At 48.7% G+C, this 16,760-nt stretch overlaps 1 long non-coding RNA gene across 1 annotated transcript in view; it reads right to left on the bottom strand.

Moving 5' to 3' along the window:
- Positions 1-674: 674 nt before the first annotated feature.
- LOC311582697 overlaps positions 675-16,760 on the bottom strand; it is a 21,204-nt gene continuing 5,118 nt past the window's right edge. The window contains exons 2-3 of the long non-coding RNA XR_014774198.1: positions 1,364-1,514; positions 675-785 (exon numbers count right to left, since the gene is read on the bottom strand). This is a non-coding gene — a long non-coding RNA (uncharacterized lncRNA). The remainder of the gene's footprint in view (positions 786-1,363; positions 1,515-16,760) is intronic.

Below are 16,760 nucleotides of genomic sequence, written 5' to 3'. Positions count from 1 at the left end.
TTTGTTTTCTTTTGCTTTTTGTTTTTTTGAGACAGAGTCTCTCTGTGTTAGCCTTGGCTGTCCTGGACTCGCTTTGTAGACCAGGCTGGCCTCGAACTCACAGCAATCTGCCTGCCTCTGCCTCCTGAGTGCTGGGATTAAAGGCATGCACCACCACGCCCGGCCCATGCTGGTTAATTTTTAAAAAACTTGATACACACTATAGTCATCTAGGAAGAGGGAACTTTAATTGAGAAAATGCCTCCATTAGAATTGCCTGTAGGCCAAGGTGGGGCGGGGTTGGTTTCCTGATCAGAGATGGATGTGTGAGGGCCCATCCCACTGTGGGTTGATACCACACCACTGAGTGGGTGTCTTGGGTTGCAGAAAGCGGACTGCATAAGCCACGAGGAACAAGCCCGTAGCAGTTTGTTTGGATTCTGCCTCCAAGTTCCTGCCCGGACTTCTCTCAGTGATGGACTAAGATCAGGAGGTGTTAATGGAAATAAAGCCTTTTCTCATCAACTTGTTTTTGGTCTGGTGTCTATCACAGCAATGTGAAGCCAATTGATTAGGATACCTGGTCTACAGAGTGAGACTTCTCCCCTCCAAAAAACTGAAACCAACCAACCAACCAAACAAACAAACAAAGCAAACAAGCAAACAATAATAATAGTACTCACTTCAGTGGCTTTAAACTCTATGCATTTTATTATCATGGTACCTGGGGCAGGGGCCATCCAGGTGTGGGGCTGCTGCTGGCTGCTGGCTCAGGGTCTCTCATGAGGTGGCAAGAGAGATGACAGCTGGAAGACAGAACAAAAGATAGGATCGTGACTATAGGAGTTTTGGGTGTAAACCTTCATGGTTACTGTCATCATAATGTGGTATGTCCTCTTCATTGTGACAGAGAGAGAGACTGGGCTAAGACACCCCACATACACACTGCCTTTAACTAGCTCTACTTCCTAAATTCCAGATCTGCCTTCTTCTTTTTAAAATGATTGTATTGGGCTAGAGAGATGACTCAGTGGTTAAGAGCACTGCCTGCTCTTCCAGAGGTCCTGAGTTCAATTCCCAGCAACCACATGGTGGCTCATAACCATCTATAATGTGATCTGATGCCTTTTCCTGCAGGAAAAGCACTCATATACAATAAATAAATAAATTTTAAAAAAATTTTAATAAATAAAATAAAATGATTGTATTTATTTTTATATGCATCAGTGTTTTGCCTGCCTGTATGCCTGTGTGAGGGTGTCAGATCTTGAAGTTACAGGCAGTTGTGAACTGTCATGTGGGTGCTAGGAATTGAACCTGCGTCCTCTGGAAGAACAGTCAATGCTCTTAACTGTTGAGCTGTCTCTCCAGCCCCGGGACTCACCTTCTAATAGGCTGGCAAATGATGGTCAGTGGATGATGAGTCAAGTGGTGAGGGCAGAGCCCTGCTCTATGCTCCCTGGAGGACAAGCTGTCAGCACATGAGCCTTGAGAGACCTCTCTGTTCTCAACTATGATACAGATGTTCATGGTATCTACAACACAGGAGGAACAGAGAGATGGATTATACCAATGGTGGTTTGGCTTGTTTTTATTATATGTATTTATGCATGTGTATGTATATATGCAGAGGGTCATCTGGGAGGAAATCAGGTCTCTCCTTTTCTCCACAATGTACATCCCTGGAACTGAACTCAGATAGTCAGGCTTGAACTCAACAGTAATCCTCCTGCCTCAGCTTCCCAAGGGCTGGAATTCTGAGTAAGCCACTACTCCTGCTGCATTAAAAATAATTTTTTTAAAAAATGTATTTTAGGAGAGGCCTGTTGCAGGATATTTGATTCCATTGTGATCCCTGAGATTGTGAACTGTAAAAACCTGTCTTTTGTTTAACCTGGCGGAGCCCTAACACACCTTTAATCCAAGAACTTTCTGTTCTTTGTAAACAGGTGAGTAAGGTGAGGTCCAGCCAGCCCTAGCACACACCTTTAATCCAAGGCCTTTCCGTATACAGGATTTAATAAAGTATAACCCTAGGTCAAGAGGTAGAGCAAGAAGCCAGCTGACAGGGATTAAAGAGTAGGAGGGACTTTGAATTATGTATTTGAGACAGTATGTAGAAGTAATAGGAGCATTTTGGCCTTTGACTTTTTGAGCTTTGAGCTAGCAAGCCTCTGGCCTTGGATTTTTTTTTTTCCCCTTTTCCTCCTGCTCTGTCAGCTGAGCTAGTGAGCCTTTTCCATCAAGATGTGAGCTGAGTAGGAAGGTCAGCTGGATGCTTTCTCTGCCTCTCTGAGCTAGCAGGTTTTCACCCCAGCATCTGGCTCCTGAGTCTTTATTGGTAAATGGACCGATTGGGATTTTCATTTAAAACAACAGAGGCCCGCCCACTGCCCTGAGGTTGGGGCAGGCAGAAGCCACCCAGAGGCCCACCTGCATCAGAAGCCACTACAATGTGTAAACATGTGACGGGGAGATGGGCAAGAAAGAGAAATCAAACGGCTTGAGCACTATGAGGAGAGGCAGAACTGGAGACATGAGGGTGGAGAGGAACAGCCTGGTGTGAGTGGCCTGCCCTGCCACCTGAGGCCATGGTGAAGTCCCAGCCTGAGCTACCACTAAGGGCCATGTCTGGGTCCGTGGCCCTGCAGCAGCAGGGGTCGTCTGTGTTGATGTCCATGGCTCATAATACCACCAAAGGCCATGAGGACGTCTCTGGTCTGGGCTGCCACCTGGAACCACAAGAGCTGTGCAGAGCTGACCCCAGCCCTCACCGGCTGCAACACTGGGGAGCTTGGACCCGGCACCTCGCCTGCCTGCCTGCCTGCGCAGTAGAGATGGCTCTGGTGGTAGGAGAGGGAGTGAGCCAGCCCTGCCTCTTGCTGCCTGCAGCCCTGGGTGAGCTGGCTGGCGCTGCGCTCAAGAGCTCACCCTGGTGGCGTGGGCGGGCATGGCAGAGCTGGCCGGCTGACAGACTCAGCAATCACCCAGGCCCAAAGCCAGGGCTTTGAGTTGGCCCGCCCCAACATCTCCCCCCTCTATGAGCTGCCAGAACACGTGAAGGGGCCAGGCCTGCAGATCCGAAGCTGCAGGGTCTCCATGACACAGGGCAACCGCAGGCTATCCGAGAGGAGTCCCAGTGAGGATGGAGAATCGGTGGCGTAGCAGAAGGCAGAGGCCTCGAACCAGACCAACGATTTCTTTGTATTGAACATTTGCAAGTAAAGATGTGTGGACGAAAGAGTATGGGGTGGGACACGCCGTGACACACTGCAGCTTCCACGGCGAGATTTTGTTGTTGTTACGTTTTGTTATTTTGTTTTTATTTTTTAATCTTCTTTTGTGGGGGAGGTTGCAGAAGCAGAGAACAGATACGAAGGGACCGGGAGACGTGTGGGAATAGGGTACATGATGTGAAATTCACAAAAAGTCAATAAAAAAAGTTGTTTAAAATGTACTCTAGGAAAATCACTAAGCTATTTAACTATTCCTTCTAGAAAAAAGAGAAAGGCGAGACCACAGTAGAAACCCAGAGGGAAATGGGAAAAGTGACACACAGTTGTTCCTCAGCTTGTTGTCTGTGATACCCTGGCAGCCTATCGTGGGTCCAACACAATGCAAGCAACTTCATCCTTACGTGTTTGGTGTGTGTGTGTGTGCATGTGAATGCACGTCCGCCTGAGTGCACATGGCTATGTGTGCACCCTGCACGGGGACGAGGAGACGACCACTGGGGTCTTCCCTCAGCTTCCCACCTTGCTTTTATTTATTTATTTATTTATTTATTCATTCATTTTTGGTTTTTCAAGACAAGGCTTCTCTGTATAACAAACCCTGGCTGGCCGGGCGGTGGTGGCGCATACCTTTAATCCCAGCACTCGGGAGGCAGAGGCAGGCTGTTTGATGTGAGTTCAAGACCAGCCTGGTCTACAAAGCTAGTCCAGGACAGCCAAGGCTACACAGAGAAACTCTGTTTCAAAAAAAAAAACCCAAAAACAAAAATAAACAAAATTAATAAAAAAAAAATTAGACACACTTAGTATACTTAGCCCATGTGAATGCTTAGCAGCACAACACCCTGGAGAGGTCTGTGCTCTCTCATCACCTCCTGCTGCTGCCTCGGAAGTCTGGCATCCCACACTGTACACCACTGAGGAAGAGCACTGGACTACAGGTTCCCTAGTCTGGGAAAGATGAAAACCCAAATTCCATGCTGCAGTTTCTTTCTTTTTTTTTTTTTTTTTTTTTTTTGGTTTTTCAGGACAGGGTCTCTCTGTGTAGCCTTGGCCGTCCTGGACTCACTTTGTAGACCAGGCTGGCCTCGAACTCACAGCGATCCGCCTGCCTCTGCCTCCCGAGTGCTGGGATTAAAGGCGTGCGCCACCACGCCCGGCCCATGCTGCAGTTTCTATTGAGCTCATATTGCCTTAGCTCCAAGGCACCAAAGGAAAGATCACGGCAGTTAGCTCCGTTTAGACGCTCCGCCAGGATTCACAGGCCTGCGAACACCACGGGGCACGCTATAAATACACGTGCAGTTTTTATTTGTGACTTTAGAAATTCAACCAGGGCTGGAGAAATGGCTCAGCAGTCCAAAGCCATTGTTCTTGCAGAGGACTCGGGTTCAACTCCCAGCACCCACACGGCAGCTCACAGTCATCCGTAACCCTAGCTCCAAGGGACCTGGCGCCCTCTTCTGACCTCTGCCGGCGCCAAGCATGCACACAGCGCATGTAAAACACTCAGCACACCTGCAGTAGAAGAAACAAATCTTTAAAAATAATTTTAAAAAATTAAACAAAAGGCCAAATGGCGATGGGCACATTGCAATTAAAGCAGAAAAGATGACAGCCACCTGTAGGTCGTACTGAATTAAATTCCCTGTAAGGGGGGGCGTGGTGGCACACGCCTTTAATCCCAGCACCCGGGAAGCAGAGGCAGGCAGATCTCTGTGAGTTCGAGGCCAGCCTGGTCTACAGAGCGAGTTCCAGGACAGCGAGGGTTATTACACAGGGCTAAAACCCTGTCTTGAAAAACCAAACCAAACAAACAAAAGAATCTCTGTACGGCAGGAGATTTGCCCCATGGGTTGGAGGCCAGCCTGGGCTATGTAATGAGACCCTGAGAAAGAGGGAAAGGGCAAGATTGAGAGTGGAAGGAGAGAGAGAGAGAGAGAGAGAGAGAGAGAGAGAGAGAGGGAGGGAGGGAGGGAGGGAGGGAGGGAGGGAGGGCGGGCGGGCGGGCAAGCGTCTTTTTATAACCTAATTTCAGCAAGGACAACCCCACCACTTTTGCCGCGTCCTCTTGGCAGATCTCACAGTTCTATTCACACTCAAGGGGGCTGCTTGCATAATAAAGACTGCCAAAACTTCTATAGAATTTCTCCTCCCCACCAGTGCACATCAACCCAAACAGGCTAGGAGGCAGGCGACAGGGACCCCACTCTCTCACCCTGTGCACGAAAGAACGTCAACTTTATCCTGGAGGTGCCAATGGGCTTTAAGACTTTGGTCTCCCAGGATAACGGGCTCATCCCTTGCAGAGGTCCCATCTGGGAACCCTGACGCACTGAGAGCCTGGCCTGGGAGAGGGAGCCTCGATTGAGGAGATGCGGGGAAAGCCTGTGGTGCTTTTTCCTGGCTGATGATGGATGTGGGAGGACCCAGGCCATTGTAGGCATGGCCGCCCCTGTGCTGGCGGTCCTGGGTGCTGTAAGAAAACAGACTGAGCAACCCCTGGGGAACAAACCAGTAAGCAGCTCTCCTTCACGTTCGCTGTATCATTTTCTGCCCCTGGGTTCTCGTCCTGCCCTGACTTCCCTCTGTGATGGACTGTGACCTGAGAAATGTAAAGTAAAAACCCTCTCCTCTCTAGGTTGCCTTGGTCAGGACATTTAATCACATGGTGGCTCATAACCATCTATAATGAGATCTACTGCCCTCTTCTGGCAGCAGGCACATATACAGGCAGAATATTGTATACATAATAAATACATAAATCTTTACAAAGAAAAAAATTAGGCTGGGTGTGGTGGTGATGCCTTTAATCCCAGCACTTGGGAGGCAGAGGCAGGTGGATCGCTGTGAGTTCGAGGCCAGCCTGGTCTGCAAAGTGAGTCCAGGACAACCAAGGCTACATAGAGAAACCCTGTCTTGTCTTGGGCGGGGTGGGGGGGTGGGGGGGGGGTTGCAGGGGCCTAGCTGGCTAGCAGGTCTATCTGGAACTGCAAGCTCCATGTCCAGCCTTTGTCCCCGAGTCTCTGTCTCCCTTCCTCTTCTCTCGCAGGGACACTTGTCAGAGGATTGGAGGCACACCTCAACTGCAGGAAGGAAGGTGACACGACAGGGTGGAGGGAAGTGCTGGTTTTGTATCTGTGTTCCTCTAGTTTCTGTGTTGAAAGTCTTGACCCTCCAAGGTCATGGTATTACGAGGTGGGATGTGAGGACATGTAGGGACCTCCTGAGCGGGACTGTGACCTTACGTAGGACGTCAAAAGGGTTCTAGGCCATGTGGCAATGGAGACTCATCACCTCTGTCTGTAAGAATAGGCTGGCACCATGACGCTGGACTGTCAGGGTTCAGGGCTGAAAGCAATAGTGTCTGTTGTGTGCAAACTGCTTGATTTGTGAAATCCTGGGATTTGGGTTTTTTTGTTTGTTTTTGAGACACGGTGCCATAGAGCTCAGCCTGGCTGGGAACTCATGATACAGACACAGATGACCTTGAACTCCTAGTCCTTCTGTCTCTCCCTCCAGAACGCTGGGATTATAGACATGTGCCATCCCTACTACATCCCACATCTCCATCATAGGCTCCCTCATCACAAAGACATAGTTTGATGGGCTTTAAATATTATTTTTTAATTTACTTACTATGATCATATGGGGATGAGGTGTGGACAACTTCCAGGAATTACTTTTCTTCTTCTACTGCTGTGAGTTCCCAGAGACTGAACTTAAGGGTGTGTAGCAGGTACCTTTTATTTGCTGAGCCATCTCACCAGCCCAGTTTAATGGACTTTTGTCTAATGTATCATCATCACTACCACCACCACCATCATCATCATCATCGTCATTATCAGCAGCAGCAGCAGCAGCAGCAGAGTGGAGCCACAGCATTGTATATTCTAGGCAAGTGCTCACTAATGAGAGTCACAGTTATTGTTTCTTGGTTTCTCTCTTATCCTGGCTATCACACAAATAATTGAGACTCTTATATTTGTTTAATAATAAGCTTCACAGCACAATAACTGAGCAGTTACAATCACTGAGCAGTTATTACTCTATTCTTAACCCTCTAAACTAATCTGGTTTCCTCCCAAGGTATATCCCAGAGATACTTGCTTTCCTGCTCCAGCTCCACTCTCCTGGTGTCACTTGGACCTCTCCTGTAACTGGGTCCCCTCCTTACTCCTTTAACTCCTCCTCCCCTGGCTGGCAGGAAGTCCAGCCCTATTCTCTCCCCTGCTCAGTGATTGGCTGTAAGCTGCTTTATTGGCATACCAGGGGGACAACTGGGGTGCAGCATTTACATTGAGACAGGAAGTTCTCAGAACAAGGATTGCAACCAGATATGGCAGTTACAGGAATCAGCATTTGAATCACACAATAACCTTATGCCTACAAATGAGCTATAACACTGGTCTTTATTTTTTTCAGTATGCGTGTATACATGTTTTTATGTGTGTGTTCTTGTACACATACATGTGCAGAGGTCTATCTCAATACTTCACCTCATTTGTTTATGTTTATGCATATATTATTTATTACATGTGTGCTTGTATGTGCACACGTGCCATAACTCGAGAACGGAGGTCAAAACACAATTTTTGTGGAGTCAGCTCTCTCCTCACTGTGTGGGCCCTAGGGATTGAATTCAAGTTGTCAGCTTGGCAGCAGGTGACTTTACCTATGAACCACATTGCCAACACCATAGTTTCCTTTAATTTTTGAAGGGGGAGGTGTCTGAAACAGAGTTACTCTGTGTAGCCCTGGCTGTCCTGCAACTTACTTTGTAGACCAGGCTGGTCCACAAAAATACCTTCTGCCTCTGCCTGCTGAGTGCTGGGATCAAAGTGCAAGTACGCCTGGCTCACACCTTGCTCTTTTTTTTTTTTCCAAGATAAGGTTTCTCTGTGTAGCCTTGGCTGTCCTGGACTCCCTCTGTAGATCCACTCACCTTTGCCTCTTGCGTGCTGGGATTACAGGCGTGTGCCACCACGCCTGGCTTCACACCTTGCTTTTTGAGATAGGGTCTGTCACTGAGCCCGAAGCTCCCTGATTGGGTGAGACTGACTACTAGCTAGTTCCGGGAATCCCCCTGTCTCCACATCCCAGCACTGGGGTTAGAGGCACGTGCCACCAAGCCTTATAACAGCAGTGCTGTGGATCCAAACTCAGGCTCCTTGTGTTTTTTGCAGCAAACACACACTCTACGGCGCTGTCTCCTAGGACAAAGCGTTCACCTATTCATTCATTCGAGACAGGACCGGGTTACGTAGTCTACATGATCCAGCTCCCCTCTCCCCCAGTACTAGGACTCTGGGGGTGCTCACAACCCCCTGCACGAATCCTTTGTGACCATCACTGTCTTCAGTTTCAAGAAAACACAGCCAGGAAGTGCAAAGCTTTGGGAGACTGTATTGCTTATGGCCCAGTGCATGTACTGTACGGTTAGTGCTCACTGAATAGACACAGATGTTCTTTAACAAATCCCTTCATTCTAGGTGGGAAAGGGTTCCACAGGGCTCTGAGCGGCAACACTTAACTAGAAGGTTCCATAGGGCTCTGAGCGGCAACACATAACTGGAAGGTTCCATAGGGCTCTGAGCAGCAATGCTCACCTAGAAGGTCAGCTGGCAGGCTGGGGATGTAACTTACTTGGTCGACTGCTTGCACAAAGCACTGGGTTGGATGCCCAGCCTTACATAAAACAGATGTGATGATGCATGCCTGTGCTCCCAGCATTCAAGAAGTGGAGGCAGGAAGATTGGAGGATCAGAAGTTCATGGGCGTCTTCAACTACAGAGTGGATTGGAAGCCAGTCTGGAACACACACGACCCCGTATTTAAAAAAAAAAAAATCCCTCGTACCAAAAAAAGGAGGGGGCAAGTGTGGTGGGACACATTTTTAAGTTCATCATTCCAGAGGCAGAGGCGGGTGGATCTCTGTGAGTTCAAGACCAGCCTGGTCTACGTAGCAAGTTCCAAGCTAATCGAGGCTACATAGTAAGACCTTGTTTACAAATAAAATTAAGCAAGTAACAAGCAAACAAACAAACAAATAGGGTCAGCAAAACGGCTGATCAAGTAAAGGCTGCCAATCCTGATCACCTGAGCTCTGAGTTTTGAGCTCAAATTCCCAGAGCACACACTTCCGAAGGTGAGGACCCACAGCTCGAGAGAGCCACGCCCAAGCCTGTTCTCCGACGTCCATATGGATGCTGTGCACACTCAGCACTCCCCAGAAGAAAGAAAGAAATGTAATTTTAAATTAAAAATAAATAAATGAAGCAAGGTCAGTTGGGGGTCCCAATAGAATGCTCTGAAATGTTATTTGGGGTGACAAGGTCATTGTGTATATACACACAGCCTCTCTCTGTCTCTCTGTTTCTGTCTCTCTCTCTCTCTCTGCTTCTCTCACTGTCTTTCTGTCTCTGTCTGTCTCTGTCTCTCTGTCTCTATCTCTGTCTGTCTGTCTGTCTGTCTGTCTGTCTCTCTCTCTCTCTCACACACACACAAACACAAACACACACACACACACACACACACACACACACACACACACACACACACTGAAGCCCCTATCCTCAGTATCTCCATAGAATATTTTCCTTCCCCAGGGCATAAAATGAGTCATTATTTACATACCCCATTGAGCACATAGCAAAGCTATTTGCCAGAATCTATATTATTCGTCCCCCTTGGCCTAGAAGAGATGGGAGAAGAGGTGGGTGTGAGCAGTGAAAACCACATTCCATCACAGGAGGAACAGATGGAGAAGATGTCTCCTCCCCTCTCTCCCACTTTTCAGGCTCAGAGTGAGGAATGGATGTCAGCCATGGTGGCTTCACTCCTAGCCATGCCAAAGGGTGGTGAGCCTGAAATGGTGGCTTGGTGGCACCTGTGGGAGCTGCGACCCTGCCTTCCTGCCTACAAGCTGTGCGCCTAGGCTTCTGGGACTGCCTGATTTGATGCCTTGCATGTCTTGTTTTAATTTTTTCTTTTTAAATTTTATTTACATGGTGTGTGTGTGTGTGTGTGTGTGTGTGTGTGTGTGTGTGTGTGTGGCCACAGCTTATGTGTGGCCCTTTGAGAGGAGGAAGACGGACAGTGGGAGGGAGGGGATAAAGGGGATGTTGTTTTTTGGGAACACAGAGCGTCATGTATCCCAGGCTGTCTTCAAACTCATTGTACACCTTTGGAAATTCTTTAGCTTCTGGCCTCCCAGCATTCCAAGCGCTGAGACTGCATGTCTGTGCCACTATGGCCAGATCTGTGAATATAAAATAACAAAAGGATCTGGTTGATGATGGCACATGCCTTTAATCCTAGCACTCAGACAGGCAAATCTCTGAGTTCGAGGCCAGCCTGGTCAACAAATCAAGTTCCAGGACAACCAGGGCTACACAGATCAACCCTGTCTCAAAAAACAAACAAACAAACAAAAAAGAAAAAACAGAAAAAAAAAAAAGAAAAAAACAGAAGAAGAGAGGATACACATTGTTTCCAAATGATGGTGTTCCTACAAAGAGAGGGCTGAGGCAAACTGGAGACAAAAGAAGAAAAATAAAAGTTTCTCTTGTATCCAGGGAGCACTTCCTCTTAGCCAGCCCTGTTAGCCCTGGAATAAGAAGGGGTCAGAGGCTAGCCCAAGCTGCTGACTGGAAGGGAAGAAGAAATGACAGGCACTCAGCGAGACCAGCTGGGGCCACCTGGGCCACCCAGGCCTAAGTCTGCAGTACTGAAGGAGAGAGAAGTCAAGTGAAGCTTGAGAAAAGCCTAGAAGCCTGGGCCAGGCAGATGGTGGCCACTTCTCCCACAGAAGAAGAAAGCCAAGCACATCTTGACACCTCTGGCTGTCACTGTTGTGTGTTCCTGTGGCTATACCAAAATGCCCAAGGTTTGGTAATTTGTGTATTATAGAAATGTGCTGCTCAGTCGAGCAATAAATGGGATGTGTTACCGGTCATCCCAGAACGCAGGATGCTGAGGCAGAAGGATTGCCATTAGTTTAAGGCCAGCCTGGGTTCCATTGTTCCAGGCCAGACTGCTACAGAATGAGACATTGTCTTCTAAAGAAGTAAGGAAAAGGAAACTATACCCACGTGAGCTTACCAGGCTCCGGTAGGTAGCACCAACATAGATGGGCCTGGTTAAATTCAGTGGTTCCCAAAACAAAACAGAAGTCATGAATGTGGCAAAGAGACGTGTAGGGAGCTGACAGGACAGGAGGGAGATAAGGGAGCACAGGAGGAACAGTAAGAGCACATCATGTACATATATGAAGGACAAAATGAATAAACAAACTAATAAAAACGTAATTCAAGGGCTAGGTCGTGGTCACATGTTAGAGCAATGTTCAAGAGTCGTGCGGCTGCCATCTCTCAATTCTAGAGCATTCTCTTTACCTCAAAGCAGTCATTTACTTTCTCCCTTTTCTCCAGCCTCTTACAGCCTCTCTGGTCTACTCTGTCTCTCTCTATGGTCTGTCTGCTGTAGACACTTCATACAGAGACCCCCAAAATGCAAACGCTCTCCGGGGCCTGGCTTCTTTCTTTTTTTTTAATATATTTATTTATTACATATACAGTGTTCTGCCTCCAAATATACCTACACATCAGAAGAGATCTCATTATAGATGGTTGTGAGCCACCATGTGGTTGCTGGGAATTGAACTCAGGACCTCTGGAGGAACAGACAGTGCTCTTAACCTCTAAGCCATCTCTCCAGCCCTGGCTTCTTTCACTTAGCATGATAAGGGCTGGTTCTGTGTCAGGTTGACCCCTGTGTTCTGCTCCATGTGCAGTTTGGGTTCTTATTTTGTATTTCTGATGCTGCGGAGGGAACCCAAGACCACACAATACCAGGCAAGTGCACTGACTGAGTTACGACTCCCAGCCCAAAAGAGAGGAGCCAGGGTTGTGAGTGCCCTTTTTATGGCAATGGAGTCTTAGGGCCAAAGACCTTAGGCAAGTACTCTACCACTGAATGGCACCTGAATCTCCTCTCTGGAGGGGTCCATACAAGGGCTCTACCGCTAAGCCACGCCCCCAGCTCCCTAGAGGTAGACTCTAGACTGTCTTTCCATGGATAGAGCCATGCCCCATTCATCACTGGTAGGCTCTAGGCACGAGTTCAGCTGATGACGTGCAAGAAGACAGATCTGCAATTTTTCTGCGTGTGTTTATATGTCCAAGATGGGAGGGGCAGAGATACTGTATGCCATCCTCAGCTGCTGTCCATCTTATTATTTAACCTACACACACACACACACACACACACACACACACACACACACACACGTGCACACCATGGTACACCTGTGGAGGACAGAGAACAAGTTTCCCGAGTCAACTCTCTCCTTCCACCCCTGGGGTTCCAGGTATTGATTATTCTCTGCCCCTCAAGATAGGGACCTTCCAAAACCCCAGAAGTCATGCTGGGCAGTGGTGGCACTCACCTTTAATTCCAGCACTTGGGAGGCAGAGGCAGGCTATCTCTGTGAGTTTGAGGCCAGCCTGGTCTACAAAGAGAGACTAGGACATCCAGGGCTATTACACAGACAAACCCTGTCTCAAAAAAACAAAAAACAAAAAATCCCCAGAAGTCTGCATTGCAGAAAATATTCTATACAAATCTCTCCCAAGTGCTGTGATTAAAGGTGTGCGCCACCATACCTGGCTTGTTATGGGTTTTGTTGTTGTTTCTAGGTAGGGTTTCTCTGTGTAGCTGTAGCTGTCCTGGACTCGCTTTGTAGACCAGGGTGGCTTCAAACTAATAGGAATCCATCTGCCTCTGCCTTCCAAGTGCTGGGATTGCATGAGCCACCATGCCCGGCTGGCTGGGGAATTTTGTATAAACTACAGATCAGATCTTGAATGCTTCCAAGGGCCTACATGTTAAAATTTTGTTAGTCCCTGCCTTGCTTCTTCATAAGATCATTGTGTAATTCCAATGCTGATTTCTGTATCCCTGAGATCTGGTTGCAAGCTTTGTTCTGAGAATCTCCTGTCTAAATGTTGTATAAACTCTGCTCTCTAACTCTGCTGATATGTCAATAAAGCAGCTTACAGCCTATCACTGAGCAGGGGAGAGAATAGGGCTGGACTTCCTGCCAGCCAGGGGAGGAGGAGTTAGAAGAGGAAGCAGGGGATTCAGCCACAGGCAGAGATGCAGGGAGAAATAAAGAGGATTCAGGAGCAAAGAAAGAACTAAAAAGCATGGGGCATAGTGGCGCACGCCTTCAATCCCAGCACTCGGGAGGCAGAGGCAGCTGGATCTCTGTGAGTTCCAGGCCAGCCTGGTCTACAAGGCAAGTCCAGGACAGCCAAGGCTACACAGAGAAACCCTGTCTTGGGAAAAAAAAACAAAAAAACAAAACAAACAAACAAAGAGAGAGACAAACACAGCTTTATAAAAATAATATCAATATGCTTTCCTTAGTTATTTTGTCATTACTATGACCAAACTCCTAAGAGAGCAACTGAGGGGAAGAAAGATTCATTTCACTCATGGTGGCAGAGGGCTCCCTCCACGTGTGCTCAGCTGTGTGCTCCCAAGCAGGACTTCTTCACATAAGAGCCTGAGGCAGAAATGCTCACATCATAGCAAACAGGAAGCGGGGGGGGGGGGGGGGGGGAAGTAAGGTGATGTAATTTGTCAAGCGAAGCCTCACCTCGCAGTTTCCAGACCCTTCCAACACAGTGCCACCAGGCGGACAGCCACTTACCGCGCACGAGCAGGGGTGTATTCATACTCAAAGTCCCTCTGAACTACAAGAAGACGGCAGAACCTTCGAGAAGGGAGGGCTCTGGGGGAAGCACAGTCATTAGGTGTGTTTCTCACTTACTTGCCCTGGTGTGATTGGCTATGCACCATCACGTGTCCCACCATCTTGCTACAAGCCCAAAAGCAATACGGCTAATAGGAGCTGGGCACAGTGGTGCCAAGCACTCAGGGAGACAGAGGCAGGCAGAGCTCTGTGAGTTCGAGGCCAGTCTGGTCTACAAAGGGAGTCCAGGACAGCCAGGGCTACACAGAGAAACCCTGTCTCGAAAACCAAACCAAACCAAACCAAACCAAACCAAAAGGCTAATAGGTCGTGTACCAGAACCTCCAAGGTAATCTTTGTCTCTCTGTAAGTCAGACATTGACTATGGTAACAAGGAGAAAACACACACAGCCACCCTGGCTTCTCTTGCAGAATCCATTCTTCCAACAGGGCGGGTTTCCATGTGCTAGCATCTGGCTGGAGTTGTAGAAACTGAGCTGCCAAGAGCCTTGGACACTTGTGACTTCAATTCTCCAAGCTGCTGCCCTCCCACTGACTGCTGTGTTTTCGTTCCTGGGTCAGTACGGGCTTTGCAACTCCATCAACCATCAACGGGCTTGGGTGTGATTAGGACTCGCTGACCCCATAGACGCCACCTACGTCCTTTTGTGTCCTTTCCCACCCCCTCTCTTCCTCTCACACAGGACCCCTTTATTCCTATTCGGCCCTTCCATACCACCTCAGACCCCACCACTCCCTGTGGCCTGGAGCCTGCCAGCCTATACTTTCCTTGGCAACGCCCTCGGGGCCTCTACGCTGGGTTTCTCTACCAAAAGAAGAGAAGTCTTCTATCTTCAGCCCTCCAGCCTCACCACCACTCACCCTAATCTGAGGTTGTCTGGTTGAGGAAGGCCCCAGCTGCTCCTCCCCCACACCTGGGGAGAAAGGACAGGTCACCTCACCTGGCGCCCACAGAACAGTAGGACAGCGGCCCCTAGTGGCCGGGGGAAGAAGCGCGGTTTACTTTAAGCACTTGCCACTCAACCTGCCCACCTACCTACTGCTCAGACTGGACCCAGGTCAGCAGCCTCCTGGACTCTCGCTTACTCCCTCACCTTCTTAGAAACACTACTCTTTGTCCAGAGCAGTTCTGGAATGTGGACTTAGAGCAGTGGACAAGGAACGAACATGCCCCACCTCCTGGTACCCATAAGAAGACACAAATCGCCAGGTGTGGTGGCGCACGCCTTTAATCCCAGCACTCGGGAGGCAGAGGCAGGTGGATCTCTGTGAGTTCGAGGCCAGTCTGGTCTACAAAGAGAGTTCCAGAATAGCCAAGGCTACACAGAGAAACCCTGTCACGAAAACCAAAAAGAAAAGAAAAGAAGAAGGCATAAATCAAGGAAAAACACAAAGGGATTGCAGATATGGCTCGGCTGATGGAGGGCCTGCATGACATGCCCTAGGCCCTTGGTTCAATCCCCACCACCATATAAGGTGCAGGTGAGGCCTGCCTGTAATCCTTGTGCTCTCATTGGGAGTTAGAGACAGGAGTTCAAGGTCATCTTCAGCTATACAGTCAGAGGCTAGCCTGGGCTACAAGAGACCTTGTCAGAAAGAAAAGAAAGGATGACTCTCTCCTAGCGTAGCTGCCAGGATCTGTCTTCAGTCCCCAGCCACTGCTTTGACTCGCCACAGACCTCTATTGCTCCTGTGCCCACTGTTGCAGAGTTCATATGCACACATACTGTGAGAAAAGCTGCCGCACCTGCTGCCTGGAGGCCTGCATCTGGGGAGGCACCTGGCAGGTGCAGCAGCTGCACCTGTAGGGGAGACAGCCCTACAACCACACGTGAACAGAGTGAGGTGTATAAACCTGGTTGTTTTGTTTTTTCTTTTACAACCCTCGACCCATTCTTTGTACCTTCTCCCACTCACGACATGAATCATGTAACTGATAAAAAAAAAATTGTTGACTTGATTCTTTGGGAGTTGTAGGGAGGGGGGTTGAGACAGGGTTTCTCTGTGTAGCCTTGGCTATCCTGGACTCACTTTGTAGACCAGACTGGCTTTGGACTCACAGAGATCTGCCTGCCTCTGCCTCCCTGAGTGCTGGGATTACAGGCGTGTACCACCTCGCCCGGTGACTTGATTCTCTAAGAAAAAGAAGAAAGCAAAAAACTGTCTGCAACTAAATGCCCGAAATAAGTCCATTTATAAAGAGGGAAGGTTATTCATCTATTTATATGTGTAGTGATGGGGATGGAACTTAGGAGGCCTGGTGTGTGGTAGGAAGGCACTGTGTTGTACATTAGCACCAAAGACCTGTCTTTTGGCCCATAGTTTTGGGGTTCCCATGCATAATCATATGGCCTGCGGTGAGACAACACATCTTTCTTGGCAGGAGCGGTGGAGGAACACACCATTCACTTCCTGGACAGGAGGAAAAAGGGGGAGACAGGAAGAGAGGAGAATTTCACAGTTCCCTTCAAAGCCATCTTAGTGTAGAGGTTTGAATGAGAAGGCCACCACCCCCACCCCACCCCAGAAGCTCATATGCTTGAATGCTTGGCGGAACTGTTTGGGAAAGATTTAGGAGGTGTGGCCTTGTTGGAGGGGGTGTGCCGCTGGGGATGGGCTTTGAGGTTTAAAAACCCACACCATTCCCAGGTAGCTCTCTCTGCCTTGAGCGTGTGGCTCAGGTGTGAGCTCTCAGTTGCTGCTCTGGGGCCGCGCCTGCCTGAATGCTGTGGTGCTCCCCACCACGGTGGCCATGGACACTAACCCTT

This window comes from Acomys minous (genome assembly GCF_964271855.1).
Source record: "Acomys minous genome assembly, chromosome: 14".
In the NCBI taxonomy this organism is placed as follows: Eukaryota; Metazoa; Chordata; class Mammalia; order Rodentia; family Muridae; genus Acomys; species Acomys minous.
Note: the sequence above shows the minus strand (reverse complement) of the source record. Positions and strands in the feature narration are given on the sequence as shown.